This window comes from Octopus sinensis, linkage group LG1 (assembly GCF_006345805.1).
Source record: "Octopus sinensis linkage group LG1, ASM634580v1, whole genome shotgun sequence".
NCBI lineage: Eukaryota > Metazoa > Mollusca > Cephalopoda > Octopoda > Octopodidae > Octopus > Octopus sinensis.
In genome coordinates, this window is record NC_042997.1 from 115,671,081 (window position 1) to 115,683,580 (window position 12,500).

Here is a 12,500-nt window from a genome sequence, read left to right on the forward strand (position 1 = left end):
CTTGGATCTGGTGAGGCGGCTCGGAACATTCACGATGTGAATTTTCCAAGTCCTTTCTCCAACCCACATTCGCGAGCGCGCGTTTTTTTTTGTCATATTCGTATAGAGCAAGTAGTTTTACACTTATTACACTATTTTTCTCTTGTTTTTTTTGCTCGGGTCAAACGCTTTAGTTTGACCGGAATCTTTCGTAACAGATATTAATTAGCGCATCCAACCTAACACCCAGGCATTGTTTATAACGCTGTTGGCTCCGATAAACATCCCGAGAAATTACCTCGCGCAGACAAGTGCTTATCTCTAGTATTCAGATCATTTTGTCAAAAGTAATATCTGTTTATTTAAATTTGCTGTTAAAATTAATATATTATCCGTAAGTTTGGGATTTCAAAGATGTGAATGTCTATTTCTATAATGGCATTGCAGGTTAGGTGTGAGAGGTCAGATCTGGCCAGGTAAAAGACTTGGGCCGGATGTGGCCAATTTAAGTGCTAAATGGTTAAAAGCTCAAACAATAGGAGTGGTTGTGTGGTAAGTAGCTTGCTTGCCAACCACATGGTTCCGGGTTCAGTCCCACTGCGTGGCACCTTGGCCAAGTGTTTCTAATATGGCCTCGGGCCGACCAAAGCTTTGTAAGTGGATTTGGTAGACGGAAACTGAAAGAAACCCATCGTGTGTGTGTGTGTGTGTGTCTGTCTGTCTGTCTGTCTCTGTGTCTGTGACAACCAATGCTGGTGTGTTTACGCCCCCGTAACTTAGCGGTTCGGCTGAAGAGACCGGTGGAATAAGTACTAGGCTTACAAAAAATAAGTCGATTTGTTCGAATAAAGGCGGTGCTCCAGCATGGCCGCAGTCAAATAAAAGAATAAAGTATATCGGTAGACGATATTTCATCAGCACCGGTAGGTGGCACTGTTGTATCACGTGATTTTACCATATTGCGGATCACCAGAAAGAGGTAGCCAAATACCGAATGCCAGACCGAAAAATCAATCAAACCGATATAGTTTTTAACACCGGCTAAAACTCCGTGAAAATATATCGAAAGAAATTTAAGCGCCGACATCGCTAAAAGTAGGGGCATTATTCTTGCTTTAAGTGCGAGAGATCCTCGTCGTTTTCATTAAATAATGTTCATATCATGTTTTTTGTTTTTCTATTTTCTTTCCTGTCTGAATATTCAACTTACATATCCGGTCTCAAATCAAAAACCTTCAGTAGGAATCATTAACTTTCTTGTCTAAAGTATGAAAAGCAAAGTTGACCTCGGCGGTATTTGAACTCAGAACGTAAAGACAAACGAAATACCGCTAACCCGGTGTGCTAACGATTCTGCTATCTCGCCGCCTTATCGATACAGATAGTATCTTCAAATAAAGGTAACGGAAGGAACGCTGGTAATTGACTCGTTGATCTAAAGGTATGGTTCTCGGTGCGAGAGGTCTTGGGTTCGAATCCCGGATGAGCCTACGTTTGTTATAGACGATACGTTTTATCTCATGGTTCTCCCATTATATTTTCTCTTTAAGGCGGCGAGCTGGCAGAAACGTTTTATATATATATATATGACGTGCTTCTTTCAGCTTCCGTCAACCAAATCCACTCACAAGGCTTTAGTCGGCTCGAGGCTATAGTAGAAGACATTTGTCCAAGGTACCACGCAGTGGAACTGAACCCAGAACCATGTGGTTGGGAAGAAAGCTTCTTCCAAACAGTCACGCCTACGCCTATGTTGAAAAATCTTTGCAAAAAAGTTTCAAGGTGAAAGTAACTCATAGAAATATACAGAATTAAAATTTGGGTCAGGGAAATAAAAAACAAAGTTTTAAAAAGTATAGTATCAGAAGTGTAAGTAAAAAAACCCACAAAATTAATGGGCTCGTCCGGGATTCGAACCCGGAACCTCTCGCACCCTAAGAGAAAATCATACCCCTAGACCAACGAGCCAACTGACAACCTAAAATGAAAATTATCTAGTAATTGTAATGATGTAGTGGCGTGTTCAGTCTCCTGGAGTGGCACTTAAACAAGTATCTTCTATAATAATAGCCTGGTGTGTAGCTGTTGTACTTCTCTCTGTCTCTCTGTCTCTCTCTCCTCCTTTCTCTCTCTCCCCCCTCTCTCTCTGTCCCTCTCTATCTCTTTGTTTTTGTGGGTGTATGTGTGAGTGTGAGTGTGTGTGCGCATATGCGTGGGAGTATGTATGTGTTTGCCTTTGGCGCCAACATTCTATCACTTGACAGTTGTTGTTGGTTTGTTTACTTCGCCGTGATATAGCGGTTCGGTGAAAGAAAACCGATAAAATAAATATTAGACACTAAAAATAAGTACAGTGGATTCATTCGACTACACCCTTCAGTGCTCCAGCATGATCGCAGTGCAGTGGCTAAAGCAATTAAAAGACGAAAAATAAAAGAATAGGCTTTATCGTAAATTCTACAAGGATCTAGAAACGAGCGGGAGTTTTAAGATGAATAGGCGCTAGCGTGACTTTGCGGTAAGAAGCTTGCTTGGTTCCGGGTTCATTCCCACTGCGTGGCACCTTGAGCAAGTGTCTTCTACTATAGCCTCGGGCCGACAAAGCCTTGGGAGTGGATTTGGTAAACGGAAACTGAAAGAAGCTCGTCGTATATATATATATATATATATATATATATATATTATATATATATATATATAACGGGAAGCTTTATGAAAATAAACAAAAGACGAAGGCAGGTGGAAAACAAACGAACAATTGTATTAGTATGGCGCTCAGGAAATATAAATAAAACAAGTCTTTAACGTTTCGAGCCTACGCTCTTCAACAGAAAGATACACAGAGAGAGAAAAACACAGAAAGAAGGAGAGAAAAAAAATGCGTGCAGTAGCTAACGAATCAACATGGCGATATATATATATATATATATATGTGTGTGTGTGTGTGTGAGTGTGTGTGTGTGTGTGTGTATGTGTGTGTGTGTGTGTATACATATGTATGTATATATTTGTGTTTGTATCTGTGTTTGTCTTCCACCACCACCCCCGCTTGACAACGGATGTTGGTGTGTTTACATCCCTGTAACTTACCAGTTCGGCAAAAAGAGACCGACAGAATAAGTACCAGGTTTACAAAGAACAACTCCAGGAGGTCGATTTCTTCGACTAAAAGGCGGTACTCCGGCATGACCCCAGCCAAAATGACTGAAGCAAGTTAAAAGGATAAAAGAATGTAAAAGAAGAAGAGAGTAATCCAAGCCATTAAAAAAATGACTAACAAATAAAAGATAATTTTTAAAAATTGTAAATTCAAGAGGGATATAAACTCAGACAAGAATACAAGGATATACACTACAGGAGTATATCAAGTCATTTAATAAATAAATTTTTATAAAAAAGAAAAAAAGATTGGGCTCGTCCGGGATTCGAACCCGGGACCTCTCGCACCCTAAGCGAAAATCATACCCCTAGACCAACGAGCCAACTGATGATTACGAATGCTTTTACAATGAACACTAAAACTGAAAGCTCTGAAATCCCACTCGCTCTCATGTCCATCTAGTTTAATCTAAAGAACGCATCATTTGTGATAGACTGCAATGTTCTATGATCGGTTTGTTGTAATTATTAATCCGTCATAAAAGTATTATGCAAGATCTGCAGCTTATCTTTTATTTTTCTACTTTTTATTTGCTTTAGTTAATAGAATGCGGCCACGCTGGGGCACCGCTTTGAAGACTTTTTAGCCAAACAAATCGACCCCTGTACTTAGGAGTGGCTGTGTGGTAAGTAGACAAACCGATACAGTTTTAACACTGGTTAAACTGTCAGTGAAAAGATATTGGCATCAAATTTTTAGCACCAGGCCAGCAGTTTCGGGAGAAGGCTAAGTTGATTGCATCGACACCAGTGCTCAACTGGTACTTATTTTATCAACCACGAAAAGATGAAAGGCAAAGTCGACCTCGGCAGAACTTGAATTTAGAACGTCAAGCCGGACGAAATACCGCTAAGCCTTTTATACATTGTAAAAGCATTCGCTTTCGTCAGTTGGCTCGTTGGTCTAGGGGTATGATTCTCGCTTAGGGTGCGAGAGGTCCCGGGTTCAAATCCCGGACGAGCCCAATTTTCGTTAAGTTTTTTTTTTTTTAATGGCTTGAATTATTCTCTTATTCTTTTTCTTTTATCCATTCAACTTGTTACAATCATTTTGACAGTGGTCATGCTGAACACCGACTTTTAGTCGAAGAAATCGACTCCCTGGAATTATTCTTTGTAAACTTGGTTTACAAAGGACGAAATACCTATTTCTTTACTACCCACAAGGGGCTAAACACAGAGGGGACAAACAAGGACAGACAAACGGATTAAGCCGATTATATCAACCCCAGTGCGTAACTGGTACTTATTAATCGACACCGAAAGGATGAAAGGCAAAGTCGACCTCGGCGGAATTTGAACTCAGAACGTAGCGGCAGACAAAATACCGCTGAGCATTTCGCCCGACGTGCTAAAGATTCTGCCAGCTCGCCGCCTTACACTACAATAAATGCTATGGGTCAGGTAGGCAACACCGTTTCAAGTGTTTATACTCCATTTTAACGACAGGATCACCACTAGATTCTTCGGATGCGTTACCCTTTATTTATGAAATGTGAATGAAAGTGAAGCGACAAAAAGTTCAGATGGTACTGAACACGAACCCGCGGCCTGTCGCCCCCGAAAACAGAATCATACTGGTAGATCACCAAGTCTCACGCACCGCTATGTCCCTATTGTTTCGTTATTTATTTTTAACAAATTGCGGGTAGATATATATATATTTAAGACGACGTATGAGTGATGAGCTTTTACTGAACGACCTTCACAGATGATTTGTTTATGGTGATGCAAGGTCTGACCTGTACATTGGCTCTGTCCTTCATCAAATCGACGTTGCATGAACAGGTGCACAATGTAGCACGCGTCAGGTGTCGAAGTGATTTACTCAGGAACACAACGCTCCACGCGGTTTAAGAATTGAAACCATCAAATATGTGGTTCAAATGCACAGACAGCAAGTTGGTGGTTAGTCTAGGGTTATAATTTTCGCTTAGGGTGCGAGAGATCCCGGATGAGCGCTATTATTTTTTTTAAATGACTACAAATACTCGCTTTGTTCACGTTAAAAACTGCCGTCCATATCTATATCCTTGTCGAATTTATTATAAAGCCTATTCTTTTATTTATCGTCTTTTACTTGTTTTAGCCGTTGGACTGCGATCAGACTAGATCCAAACACGGGGCTTCACGCAGCCGAAAATTGTGATGGGCTGTTTTGTGCGAAACAGAAAAAGAAAGAAGGATTTAGATTGCTGTATACAGACATTGATTTCATGTTAAATACAAAAGTTGAGAGAATAAAACGAGAGAACCATGAGATGAAAAGAACAAAACATTGTATAAAAACAGACATGTACTCGCCGGGGATTCGAATTCATGGACTTCGCACCTGAAATGAGAATCATATCCTTACACCAACGAGCCAATTCTAGTAACGGTTCTCAATTTATTAAATTTCTTTAAATGTATTTTCTGTGTCGACAATTCCGACCAGTTGTAACCGTGATGGCTGGTGGAAGTTGGGAAAACATTTATTTTTCATTTTCTGTATGTTGTTTCCACACACATACATATATATAAATACATATACATATATATACACGACGGGATTCTTTCAGTTTCCGTCTACCAAATCCACTCACTACGCTTTGGTCGGCCCGAAGCTATAGTGGAAGATACTTGCCCAAGGTGCCTCGCAGTGGGACTGAACTTGGAACCATGTGGTTGGTAAGCAAGCTACTTACCACACAGCCATTCCTGATGACTGAAAACGTAGAGAATTGACAGAAGTGTTGCTACGATTTTATATCTAAATTGACAAAGAAAAGTCGTTTTAAAATTCACCTCTTTACTTCACGTTGCTCCGGTTAACTCAGCTGTAGAAATGAGTTGCGACGTCACTGGTGCCAAGCTATATCGACCTTTCCCTTGTCCCTGGAATAACGTCAGTACCAGATATCGGAAGGTCAGATGCTGCCACCTCACACCACCGACAGATCCATATTCCCGCCATCGTTCAATGATTAGTTGCGCTATTCACTGGTTCACTATAAATAAAATACAGTGACGTGTGTAAATAGAAACTTGAAGCATGTATTGGAACCCGTAAGTCAATTCGCAGCGTTCCCAATCCGACTGGAGGATAGATGCACTTCGGATTGATTATCTCCTCTTCAGCAACAGAAACCGGAAACGGCAGGCGCTGCGAGTTTGTATCGATGTACGTCACGGCTGAGTGCTTTCATTCCGATTTACATTTCTGCACTACAATTTCTTGGAGCAAATGCAGCACAATATTTACATATCATATAAAAAAAAAAGTACACTTATGGGCTCGTCCGGGATTCGAACCCGGGACCTCTCGCACCCAAAGCGAGAATCATACCCCTAGACCAACGAGCCATACACCAATCACCCAAGTTAAATTGGTGTATTTATTTTTAAAAGGTAAATATTCACTTTCTTTTATCTATTCATTGACTATTTCTGTAATTTCAGTCACAGCTGACGTCTGAACAAGGAGTGTTTTATACAACATATATAAGTTGTGTATCAGAGTTCACAATTATATATTTTCCCGAGATTTTCCCGTCTGTTCGAAGTTGGCTGGTTGATGTAGGGGAATGATTTTTCGCTTAGGATGCGAATGGTCCGGGGTTCAAATCCTGGACGAGCCCACTGTTCTATTTTGCTTTTTTTTATGCTATTTTGATGATTTGCTATACTTTATTATTCCTATAATTTAATCATCAACATCATAGGTCGGGGAGCTAAAACTCTAGCTTAGCGGTGAGGTGGGTGTTATAACGGAATCTCCTCCTTCTACAGGGATGTCTAAACAACGACAAGGGGCCTCTGACACGCAGCAATTAAATGGCAGTTGACTCATCTTAGTTCATTGGTCCTGAACAGGTTTTGTTTTTCGACCGACCGGGTGTTTAAACAGTCTCCACATTCCTTTACCAATCAGGTCTGGTAGTGTTGCCGGTTTAGACGCTGACGGCCTGATCATGCGACAGGTTGTTCTACGGTTACATGTCACCAATAACACCAAGAGTCACTTGACATAACATACATACACACATAGATACACACACACATACGCACGTACATACATACATACATACATACATACATACATACATACATACATACATACATACATCTATTGCCTGGGGTTTTGGAACGTAACACCCGCGCTAGTCGAAGGATCACTATATTCAATTCTCTTCACGTCATTCATTTTATAAACTCAATGCAGACATGTTCAATACACACGGATGTATATATTTCTGTACTAAAAATACAATAAAATTTTAATTTATATACTCGTTTACTTGTTTCAGTCATTTGACTGCGGCCATACTGGAGCACCGCCTTTTAGTCGAGCAAATCGACGCCAGGACTTATTCTTTGTAAGCCTAGTACTTATTCTATCGGTCACTTATGCCGAACCGCTAAGTTACGGGGACGTAAACGCACCACTATCGATTGTCAAGCGATGTTGTGGGGAAAACACAGACATACAAACATACACACACACACACATGTATATATATATATATATATATATATATATATATATATATATATACATATATACGACGGGCTTCTTTCAGTTTCCGTCTACCAAATCCACTCACAAGGCTTTGGTCGGCCCGAGGCTATAGTAGAAGACACCTGCCCAAGATGTCACGCAGTGGGACTGAACCCGGAACCATGTGGTTGGTAAGCAAGCTACTTACCACACAGCCACTGCTGCACCTATATATATATATATAAAATAAAATTGAAGGGCTCGTCCAGGATTCGAACCCGGGACCTCTCGCACCCAAAGCTAGAATCATACCCCTAGAGGGGTGATGAAATGGTAGAATCGTTAGAGTGTTGCTAAAAATGCATAGTGGTATTTGTTCCGGATCTTTATGATCTGAGTTCAAATCACGTAAGATCCAACTTCGACTTTCATCTTTCGCGGTTGATGAAGTAAGATGCTTCAGGGATATTCGAACCAGCAATGTAACCATTCACTGCATTTATCATTTGAGAAAATTTCCCTCTGAAGACAGTGTGGAGCGTTCCGTAACCTGACTGGTTGATGCATGCATTTCTCTGTGGTTTTCTCCTCTCTGCACCAGAGCCCGGAGAGGAAGACGCTGCTTGTTTGCATCTGCGCGTATCATTGTTTAAAACTTTCTGTATCAGATTTATTTCTGTACCATAATTCCTTGTTGCAAATACAACAAACAATGCATTCATAACAAAAGAAAAAAAAAAATGAAACGAGAATTGGGCTCCTCTTCAACATTTTTATCTAATGTTAATACAAGAAACTCGGCTCTGAACACGGAGTGTTGTTTCAGACAATTCAATGCGTTGTGGATTTTGGTCCTGCTTCGCATTCACGATTTGCTCTTCAGAGCGAAGTATCTAAGAGAAAGCTATGTTAAACAAAGAAAGGCATTCAAATTTCGTATGAAATTAATCCAGGTGTGTTGGGGTTCGTTTTGGCGAGAGGTCCTGGATGAATCCCAATGCATAATGTTCCATTGTTCCTCTTCTTTTGTACAAGACCGCTTTTATTTGTTATTATTCAATTTGCTTCAGCATCCTTCATTTTATAAATTCAGACATCTCTTCCCTACAGTGCAGATATGTTGAATACATATACATCTCTTTTATTCTCTTTTACTTGTTTCAGTCATTTGACTGCGGCCATGATGGAGCATCGCCTTTAGTCGAGCAAATCGCCCCAGGACTTATTCTTGTAAGCCTAGTACTTATTCTATCGGTCACTTATGCCGAACCGCTAAGTTACGGGGACGTAAACGCACCACTATCGATTGTCAAGCGATGTTGTGGGGAAAACACAGACATACAAACATACACACACACACACATGTATATATATATATATATATATATATATAATATATATATATACATATATACGACGGGCTTCTTTCAGTTTCCGTCTACCAAATCCACTCACAAGGCTTTGGTCGGCCCGAGGCTATAGTAGAAGACACCTGCCCAAGATGTCACGCAGTGGGACTGAACCCGGAACCATGTGGTTGGTAAGCAAGCTACTTACCACACAGCCACTGCTGCACCTATATATATATATATATAAAATAAAATTGAAGGGCTCGTCCAGGATTCGAACCCGGGACCTCTCGCACCCCAAGCTAGAATCATACCCCTAGAGGGGTGATGAAATGGTAGAATCGTTAGAGTGTTGCTAAAAATGCATAGTGGTATTTGTTCCGGATCTTTATGATCTGAGTTCAAATCACGTAAGATCCAACTTCGACTTTCATCTTTCGCGGTTGATGAAGTAAGATGCTTCAGGGATATTCGAACCAGCAATGTAACCATTCACTGCATTTATCATTTGAGAAAATTTCCTCTGAAGACAGTGTGGAGCGTTCCGTAACCTGACTGGTTGATGCATGCATTTCTCTGTGGTTTTCTCCTCTCTGCACCAGAGCCCGGAGAGGAAGACGCTGCTTGTTTGCATCTGCGCGTATCATTGTTTAAAACTTTCTGTATCAGATTTATTTCTGTACCATAATTCCTTGTTGCAAATACAACAAACAATGCATTCATAACAAAAGAAAAAAAAAAATGAAACGAGAATTGGGCTCCTCTTCAACATTTTTATCTAATGTTATACAAGAAACTCGGCTCTGAACACGGAGTGTTGTTTCAGACAATTCAATGCGTTGTGGATTTTGGTCTGCTTCGCATTCACGATTTGCTCTTCAGAGCGAAGTATCTAAGAGAAAGCTATGTTAAACAAAGAAAGGCATTCAAATTTCGTATGAAATTAATCCAGGTGTGTTGGGGTTCGTTTTGGCGAGAGGTCCTGGATGAATCCCAATGCATAATGTTCCATTGTTCCTCTTCTTTTGTACAAGACCGCTTTTATTTGTTATTATTCAATTTGCTTCAGCATCCTTCATTTTATAAATTCAGACATCTCTTCCCTACAGTGCAGATATGTTGAATACATATACATCTCTTTTATTCTCTTTTACTTGTTTCAGTCATTTGACTGCGGCCATGATGGAGCATCGCCTTTAGTCGAGCAAATCGCCCCCAGGACTTATTCTTTGTAAACCTAGTACTTATTCTATCGGTCTCTTTTTGCCGTACCGCTAGGTTACGGAGAGGTAAACACACCAGCATCAGTTGTCAAGGGATGTTGAGGGGACAAACACAGACACACAAACATATACACACACATACATACATACATATATATATTATATTATATATATATTATATATATATATATACAATATACATGACGGGCTTCTTTCAGTTTCCGTCTACCAAATCCGCTCACAAGGCTTTGATCGGCCCGAAGCTATAGTAGAAGACACTTGCCCGAGGCACCACACAGTGGGAATGAACCCGGAACCATGTGGTTGGTGAGCAAGCTACTTGCCACACAGCCACTCCTGCAACTAAAGATACCAATTGTTTACTATAATTCTTTGCTCAAAATACAGTAACATTTTACTTATTTATATTTTTTAAAAAGTGAAGAGATCTCTCGCACCCAAAACGAGATTCATACCACTTAGACCAACGAACGTCACACTTGAGCAAGTTCTAAGTTTTCCTATTTCTTTTCAAAAGGCAAGTAAGCGTGCATGCATGCATGTATGTATGTATGTATGTATGTATGTATGTATGTATGTATGTATGTATGTATGTATGTATGTATGTATGTATGTATGCATGCATGCATGTATGTATGTATGTATGTATGTATGTATGTATGTATGTATATTATGTCATTTTTGATTATATTAATATCGTGTAATCAAATAAAAACTGTCGTATGATCGGGCCGTTAGCGACTAAACCGGCAACACTACCAAGCCTGGGTGATAAGGAAGGTGTGGTTTATTTGGGCACCCGGTTGGACGAAAAACAAAACCTGTCGAAGGACCAACTAACTAAGATGAGTCCACTGCCATTTAACTGCTGGGAGTAAGAGACCCCTAGTCTTTGTATAGTCATCTCTGAAGGAGATGGAAATTCCGTTATAACACCCGCCTCACCGCTAAGCCGGAATTCTTGTTCCGTTATTTATCTATGATGATGATGTTGATGATGAAATTATAGGAAAAATAAAATATTGCAAGTAATCTAAATAGCAAGCAAAAAGTAAAGTAAATTATTTGGCTCGTCCGGGATTCGAATTCGAGACCTCTCGCACACGAAGCGAAAAATCAAGCCCCAAGACATGTCAGACATGTGAACGAATCGGCTGGTTTCAACGCTCTGCAAAGGGCTTAAGCGTCCAAAGCGGGTTTGTTTTTTTTATATATAAGAGTAGGGAAAGTAAGTTCTAGAAAATTGAATCACGCGATGGCTTCACGTTGACTACTTGCTTGAATTTTCGGGAACGAGTTAATCGATTACATCGACCCCAGTGTTTAAATGGTGCTTATTTTATCGATCCCGGAACGCTTAAAGGCGAAGTTAATCTTAGAAGGCATTTGAAACAGAACATAAAGATGGACGAATGCCGCCAAGCATTTTGTCCGGCGTGCTACAATTCAACCAGCGTGCCGCATTAGAACACATTCTCGTTATTACGAAATAAGAAGGGTGATGGGTTGACAGAGTTATTAGGGCGTTGCCTAAAATGCTTAGTGGCATTTCTTCCGGCACTTTATGACCTGATTTGAAATCACGTGAGATCTAACTTACATCCTTCGCGTTTGATGAAAAAAAGGTTTGAAGTATATTCGAACTCGCCATAAAAACCATTGGTATTTATTGTCAGAGAAAATTGCTCTCTGTAAACAGTTTGGAATATTACCTAACCTGATTGGTTGACGCATGCATTTCTCAGTGGTTTTCTCATCTTCAGAACCAGACTTCGGAAAGGAAGAGGCTATAAGGTTTTATCTGCGTGCATCATGGCGTAGAGCTTTCATTCGGTATTTGATTTCTTGGATCTTTACCAATTGACCTACAGATTTAAAAATAATTTTATGTAACTAAACACTTTCAAACTACGGATACTAGTAGAATGTGTCATATAAAACATCTTTGGCTCTTAGCGTTTTTGAGAAAAACTTATATTTACAAAGTTATTTCACGCAAAAGTTCTCGTATTTCGGTAATTTCAACTAATCAATAACGTGTATTCAGCTGAATAAAATTACAGCCTTTGTTTGTCAACAATAAAGTATAAACACACACACATATATTTTAACAATGAATATGATACCTTACACCAATCGAGGGGGTGCTGCTCGTTGGTCTAGGGGTATGATTCTCGCTTTAGGTGTGAGAGGTCCCGGGTTCGATTCCCGGGCGGGCCCATAAATTTTTATTAATTTTTTTTTTTATATATTTATAAAAAATTTATGGGCTCGTCCGGGACTCGAACC

General features: G+C 40.0%; 5 non-coding genes across 5 annotated transcripts in view; 1 reads left to right on the forward strand and 4 right to left on the reverse strand.

Annotated features, from left to right (window-relative positions):
• Positions 1-1,875: 1,875 nt before the first annotated feature.
• Positions 1,876-1,947, reverse strand: Trnap-agg. The gene has a single exon. It is a non-coding gene; the product is annotated as a tRNA-Pro (tRNA).
• A 1,442-nt stretch (positions 1,948-3,389) lies between these two features.
• On the reverse strand, positions 3,390-3,461 carry Trnap-agg. Its single transcript has one exon. It is a non-coding gene; the product is annotated as a tRNA-Pro (tRNA).
• A 570-nt stretch (positions 3,462-4,031) lies between these two features.
• On the forward strand, positions 4,032-4,103 carry Trnap-agg. Its single transcript has one exon. It is a non-coding gene; the product is annotated as a tRNA-Pro (tRNA).
• Positions 4,104-6,411: 2,308 nt separating this feature from the next.
• On the reverse strand, positions 6,412-6,483 carry Trnap-ugg. The gene has a single exon. It is a non-coding gene; the product is annotated as a tRNA-Pro (tRNA).
• Positions 6,484-12,478: 5,995 nt separating this feature from the next.
• The window catches only part of Trnap-cgg, a 72-nt gene continuing 50 nt past the window's right edge, over positions 12,479-12,500 (reverse strand). Inside the window, exon 1 of the tRNA in view lies at positions 12,479-12,500. This exon is cut by the window's right edge and continues 50 nt beyond it. This is a non-coding gene — a tRNA (tRNA-Pro).